The sequence below is a fragment of the Mesocricetus auratus genome, unplaced genomic scaffold (genome assembly GCF_017639785.1).
Source record: "Mesocricetus auratus isolate SY011 unplaced genomic scaffold, BCM_Maur_2.0 Super-Scaffold_100042, whole genome shotgun sequence".
Classification (NCBI taxonomy): Eukaryota; Metazoa; Chordata; class Mammalia; order Rodentia; family Cricetidae; genus Mesocricetus; species Mesocricetus auratus.
Genome location: NW_024429219.1, coordinates 8,609,462 through 8,616,649, shown reverse-complemented (window position 1 = coordinate 8,616,649; position 7,188 = coordinate 8,609,462). Strand labels below are relative to the sequence as shown.

Below are 7,188 nucleotides of genomic sequence, written 5' to 3'. Positions count from 1 at the left end.
TGTGCCAGGCAGCTGTGGTACTGAAAATGAAGACAGCCCAGGGAGGAGTGTCACTGTCACCCCCACGACATGGAGAAAGACAAATGGCAGAGGGGAGGTTCTGAGCTCTGGAAGGCAGAGGCCATGCCACACTCTCAGGACAGTTTGTGGTGGCACTGGGGGCGCAGCCACTTTTAACTTAGAGTCCAGTGCCTCTCAACCTTCCTAAGGCTGTGACCCTTTAATACAGTTCTTCATGCTGTGGTGACCCCCGACCATGCAATTATTCCCTTGCTACTCCATAACTGTTATTTTGCGACTGTTATGAATCCCAGTGTAAATATCTGATATGTGACCCTGTGGGGGTTGCGACCCACAGGTTGAGAAACTCTGGCTTTCTTATGCATTTCTAAGGAACTGGCTATCAGGAGCCTCCCACAGTCAACAGCTTGCTACAAGCAACCAGCCCACTCCTTAGATAAATGCCAAGCCGCGCCTAACCAGCCCCACCAGCCTGGCCTCCTGGTCTTCCTCCACAAAGCAGACAATGCCGGCTTCCTTTATCCCTGAACAGTCTCCCAGATGAAGTTACGCAAGCCTGGTTTCCCAACTCTGAGAATCAGGCTATGCTAGAACGGTTCCCACGCTTCTGTGGCATCTGAAACTCGACTTCCTGTACGGCGCTGCTACCATCCTCCCTATCCCCAGCTCTGTCTCCTCATACTCCCAGTGCCGTCTCCCCTCCAGCCTTCACTAAAACACCAACACTTCAATTGTCCCACCCACACCCACCCCTCTGCATGTGACTCTCTTGGAAGGGACTTATCTGTCCTGTCCTGCTTTTCCAGAACCTTCACAGAAGATAGACAAACTAAGCTCTTGCTGAGGGCCAGGCATTTTTTAAAGCATTTTACAGGTAAGGAACTCAAGCCATCCCTCCCTCTGAGGGAGATATTTTCTTTTTTTTTTTTTTAAGATTTATTTATTATGTATACAGTGTTCTGTCTGCATGTATGTCTGCACACCAGAAGAGGGCACCAGATCTCATTATAGGTGGTTTTGAGCCACCATGTGGTTGCTGGGAATTGAACTCAGGACCTCTGGAAGAACAACAGTCAGTGCTCTTAACCTCTGAGCCATCTCTCCAGTCCGGGAGATATTTTCTTAACCCCATTTTTCAGATAGGGACAACAGGCATAGCTTGCCTGACATCAATCACAGACAGGAAGTTAGTGGAACCGCCAAGATTCACTCCATGGCAGGTCAGCTTTGAGGACAGGAGGATGCTGATGCTGGCTGCTGTTACTGCATCGGCATGACCCTTAGCAGCGGGGATGAGCTACAAAAACTTAAGAGCAAGCAGAGACTCCCTCCCCACCTCAGCCAGACTGCTTCTCTGTCCTGAGGAACTCAGTCAGCAGGGGATGCACCTGGCCTGGTAACTGGTGACTTCAGTCAGGTGGCTGCCTCAGTTGCTCCAAATTTGTACCTTATACTTAATTACCCGATGCGTCTTCAATGGTGTGAGTCATAGCTAGGTCCCTGAGGTCCAGCCTCAGCCCATGTTCAGTGTCCAGTGGAGAAAGAAGCCAGAGACTAAAGAGACAACGACCCTTCCCTGCAGCCCCTTATCAGCCCCTGACCTAATGTGTTTGCTCCGCTCATCCTCCCTCCCTTTCACGATCTCCAAGCTCTCTCTAAACCTGTCTGTCTTAGGTAACCCATGCGAGCCTCAAACTCACTTCGTAGCCATGAACGGCTTGAACGTCTTCTTTCTTATCTTCCTTTTTTTTTTTTTTTTTTTTTTTCTTCTCGAGACAGGGTTTCTCTGTATTGTTTTGGAGGCTGTCCTGGAACTCGCTCTGTAGACCAGGCTGGCCTCGAACTCACAGAGATCCGCCTGCCTCTGCCTCCCGAGTGCTGGGATTAAAGGCGTGCACCACCAACGCCCGGCCTTTCTTATCTTCCTAGTGCTAGGATGACAGGGGTGCACCACCACTCCTGGCTGTGAGGGGCTAGGGATCAGATCCAGGGCTGCGAGCATTCTACCAACGGAGACACATCCTTACCTCTCAGCTCATCTCCTCACACATCAATGTCTTAAGGGGGTTAGGGCTGGTTTAAGCCTCTCATAACAATGGAGAAACTTGAAGATTAGAACAGGGTCACTGCCTAGTAATGCCCTCGGGAGCTAGCTAAAACCCAGGAGGTAAGCAGCACAAAAGGTTCAGGAAATCCCTGAAACTAACCAGATGCAATAAGTCCCTCCCTTCCTGTTTAGTTACTTTCTGGTACTGTGATAAGAAATGTCATGATCAAAGCAACTTCTAGAAAGAAGGGTTCATGTGGGCTTGCGGTTCCAGAGGGAGACTCGGTAATGGTGGGGGAGGCGTGGCCTCAGACAGTCAAAAAGGAAGGCTGAGCAATCCGTTCTTCAACTGCAAACATGAAGCCGAGAAGGCAAACTGCCGCAAGGCTGTGAACTCTCAAGCCCCGCCCCCAATGATGTAATCCCTCCAATAATGCTCCACCTCCTGCAGGTCCCACAACCTCCCCTAACAGCATCACCAACCAGAAACCAACTATTCAAACGCCTCGGCCTGTGGGGGACATTTCTCAGTCAAACTACCACACTCCCTGAGGTTACAAGCAGTGAGGACTGCTGAGAGACACGTTCGGACCATCCGAGCTGCCTGGAAGACACACCCACAATTCCACAGCTGCCTGCTCCAGGGTTCCGGCTTTCATGAGCCCGTCATTCTTGCTGGGGTGAGCTTCAGCACCACAACTGCCCATGAGCCGTCTCTGCTCCTGGACCCCCTCACCCACACTCCTGCGAGTAACCCCGATAAGCATATCGGTTTCCCGAGTTGGACCCTCACCTTCACGGCATGAGGTGAGAGACACATCCATTCGCATCTCCCCAGGAATGGTGTCACGCGGCACAGATGGCCCCAGGATCTCAGTATGTATGCAGTAAGTAGCTGGTCGAGCTGCAAGTTTACGTGGGTCCCTCTGCGGGAGACACAACATGGGAAACCAGGGGTCACGGGCGGTCTTTGCTGAGGATAGTCCAGCAGGGGTGACCACAGAGCTGAGCGTCTCTACCCAGAGAGGCACAAGCCGGATGGAAGTGGTTAGAGCTAAGGGAGGGGCAGAGGCAAAAGGGGGGGGGTAGCTGTGGGGATGAGGGAAAAGGGAGGATGGAAAACTAAGGAAGTATGGGGATGGAAGGGGGCCCTCACCTGAGGACCTGGTTTGTGTTTCTCACCAACTGAGAGGCAAGGATTTCAACACAGCAGTCAATACCCCTATGAGGGGCTAGGGAGATGGCTTGGTGGGTAATAGAGCTTGCTGTGTGAGTATGAAGACCCAAGTTCAAATCCCCAGAACCCACATAAAAAAGCCAGGCGTGACCACATGCATACCTGTAACCCTGGTGCTCTCAGGGAGGGGAATAGAGACGGGAGGATTGCTGGGACCTGCTGTGGGCCAGCCTAGCTCCAGGTGACAGCCTGTGTCTCAAGGTAGAGAATAAGGTATAAGGTGATAGAGCAGGTTACCCAGGATCCTCCTGTGGCCTCTGTACTGCATGCGCGCATACACACACACACACACACACACACACACACACACACACACACACACCTATGAGGACCACCTGCACAGAGACAATCCTCCCTTTGTGAGAGCTATCTCAGCAAGAGTGTGCAAACACTTAACTACAGTCTATTCTGAGCGCCAAAATGCACATGACCTTTGAGTTTAAGCTTATCAGGGCTCCTCCTCACCCCTAAACTGCAGCAGCAAATCTCATAACCCACCTTACAGTTTCACTCACAGAAACAACTGCTACATAGAAATGTAAGCCATCTCATAGTTTTTAACTTAATGTTTAAACCCTACTTAATCTTTATATGTGGTTGTAAATTATATCTTTTGGACAGTGTGACTTCAGAAATGACAAAATCACACACACACACAAACACACACACATGTACATATGATGCATGAATGTGCCTATTGTTCTAACACTTAAGAGTCACTCTTTCTGAACTGCTATGCTCTGGATCTTCCTCCTTAGAGTGTCTGCTTAATGGGCCCCAACTCTGAGCTCAGCCTCTGAGCTCAATGCCTGGGACCCAAATAGTGGAAGGAGAGAAACAGTTCCCTAAAGTTGTTCCCTGACAATCCACATTAGTGCTGTGGCATGTATGCACCACCCCCATAAATAAACTGTAATTTAAGAACAGCAGCTCCAAGCGTTGCAGTTCCTGCCTGTAATGACTGTACTTGGAAGGTCGAGGTAGAGGGTAGGACTGTGAGTCTGTGAACTCGAGGCCAGCCTGGGCCAGGCAGTGAGTTCTGGTTCAGCCTGAGCTACTGGGTAAAACCCTGTCTTATCAAGGGTGTATCTCAACTGGGAGAACACTTTTCTAGCAGACAAGAAGTCCTGGATTTGAGGCCCCAACATAAATCTAACATGGTGGTACAAGCCTGTAATCCCAGTATTCAGAAGCTGGAGGCAGGAGGTTCAGAAATATATACACATCAAACATACATACATACATACATACATACATCCCAACTTGGTTTCATCCTGACTCCTTTTGAAGTTCTTTCCTCTTATGAAAAGGTTTATTTATGATTTTTCTTACATATATGTGTGTATCTGTGTGGGGGTATATGCACAAGCATGTGCATGTGCCCATGGAGTCCAGAAGGGGGCACTGAATCCCCTGATGCTGGAGTTTACAGGCAGTTGTGAGCCCTCTGATGTGGGTGCTGGGAACTGAACTTGGATCTTCTATAAGGGCAATGAGTGCTCTTAACCGCCGAGCCATCTCCACAGCCCTCTGAACTTTTTTACATTTAAGTGTGCCATGGTGAGAGGCTAAAGGTCAGAGAACAACTTAGGCAGTTGGATCTCTCCTTTCATCGCACAGGTTCTAGGGATCGAACTCAAATTGTGAGGCTTGGTGACAAGCAGCTTTACCTGCTGAGCCATCTCGCCAGCCCAGAAATTAGTTTCTTTGGTGTAAGTTAGAATCCAGGCATCACCTAAGTAGAGGGTAACAATACAGCTGTTACCGACAGGTGGAAGCTACTAGAGTGTCCATAAGGAGGGAAGAGTACAAGCCTGGCTTCCCGCTCCTCCTGCTAAAGTCTTTTGTGCCACCACAAAGGGTGCAGAGGGCAGATTCCCAGGACACCAGCAAGCAGAAGAAGAACCAGGTGGGGAGAGTGGAGAACTGACATGTCACTGGCTTCTTGTTTCCATCTGCGGAGCGGGGGTGATGCTCTTTGACACTCCTGCCTTAGCATCCCCTCTCTGTGCCCCTCTCTGCATCCCCTCTCTTCGTTCCCAAGCAGAGAAGGAGGCCTGGTTCCTCCCTCCTCCCTTTTGCCTCTGCTCTAGTCCCTTTGTGACCACTAATCCAAAATGGCACCCATTCCTCTGTCCCTCCTATCCAACACATCTTCAGCTGTCTGATCCTCTGTTTCATTCCTACCCGCTTTCCTGGGCAGGCTCTGTTTTTAGTAGTATTTAGAAAATGTCCAATCCCAGAGCCTAGAAAGCAAGATCAACTGAGAACATGGCAAATACTCCTTCACCTGATCATCAGGATTTGGCAAGAATGGCTCGTAGTATTTTATTTTGTTTTGGTTTCTTGAGACAGGGCATCCAAGCTGTCCTTAGACTTGCTATGTTGCCTAGGATGACCTGGAACTTCTGATCCTCCTGCCTCTGCTTCCTGAGGGCTGGGATTGCAGGCATGCACCACCACCCGAGTGGGGTTGGAACTCTGGTCTTGGTGCTTTTTAAGGCAGGCACTTTACCAACTGGGCCACACCCCTGCTCCCATTAACCCTTTAACCATTCTCGGTCATGCAGTCCTCGCTACTGACCATCTCCAGAATTCTTTCTACCTTATAAAATCGAAACGCTGTCCCCAATGGTGACCTGCTGCCTGCTTACCAGCCCCTAGCAGCCAACACCTGCTTCCCATCTACAGATTTGACTCTTCTACATCTTTCGTGGAGGAGGAGTCACATGAGATTATGTGGCTACCTTCATTCACTTACATTGCCGTCAGGTTCATTTGTGTCATATCGCATATCATAATTCCTTCCTTTTGTTTATATACACACACACACACAAATGTATAGGTGTGTGTGTGTAGGAAACATTTTCATGTGGGTGATGTTGTAATTTAAGAAAAGGGGCACAAGAGAGCAAGACGCCATGTGACAGGGTTCAAGCGGAGGTTTTTTTTATTATTATTATTAGGGAAAGGGATCATGAAAAGGGGAAAGGGAAGGGAGGGAGACTGGCCCCGGAGACAGGAGCAGCAGGAGAGAGGAGAAAGGAAAGAGGTGGAGGGGGGAACAGACAGAGAGAGGGAGAGAAAGAGATAGAGAGAAGGGATAGGAGGTGGGCAGGGTCCTTTTAAAAGGGATCATAGGGAATGTGCACAGGTGGTGCTCTTAGTGGCTGCAGCTGAGGGTGTATCCTGTCAGAACCCCAAAGACAGGCCAGTACAGATGCCTGAATGCTAACAGGTGTGTCTTCTTTTAATTTATTATTTTATTTTATGTGCAGGAATGTTTTGCCTGCAGGTACATCTGTGCATCATACGCATGCAATGCCTGTAATGACCAGAAGAGGGCGTTGGGTCCTCTGGGACTGAGCTGGGATGAGGGAATCGAACAGAGATCCAGTGCTCCTAACCACGGAGCCATCTTTCCAGCCCATTTTGTTTTGATTGTTTTTTACCTCGGGTACTTAGTACAGACTCAGTAAATACTTTGCTGACAGAGACATCTCTTCCATTTCCTTTTTTTTCAACCTTTATTTTTTTATTTTTATTTAAGTTGTGTGTGCATGTGTATAATGTGTTTGTGGATGGCCGTGCATCATGATGTATACAGATATGTGTGCTTGCAAAAGCCAGAGTTTGATGTTTGATGTCAGGTGTTTCTCTCTCTGTCTCTCTCTCTCTCTGTCTCTCTCTCTCTCTCTCTTGCTCTCTCTCTCCCACCCTCTCTCTCCCTCTCTCTAAGGTTTTATTCTAACATACACACAAACATACATTTTTAAAAGATAGGATCTCACTATGTTTGTTTGTATTTGTTTTTTGAGACAAGATCCTACCACGTAACTCTGGCTGGCCTTGAACTCACTGCATAGACCAAGCTGGCCTCAAA

At 48.9% G+C, this 7,188-nt stretch overlaps 1 long non-coding RNA gene across 1 annotated transcript; it reads left to right on the top strand.

Moving 5' to 3' along the window:
* The first annotated feature begins 2,525 nt into the window (after positions 1 to 2,525).
* On the top strand, positions 2,526 to 6,800 carry LOC110342667. The gene is made up of 2 exons (XR_002384806.2): positions 2,526 to 2,955; positions 6,584 to 6,800. It is a non-coding gene; the product is annotated as an uncharacterized LOC110342667 (long non-coding RNA).
* Positions 6,801 to 7,188: the final 388 nt, after the last annotated feature.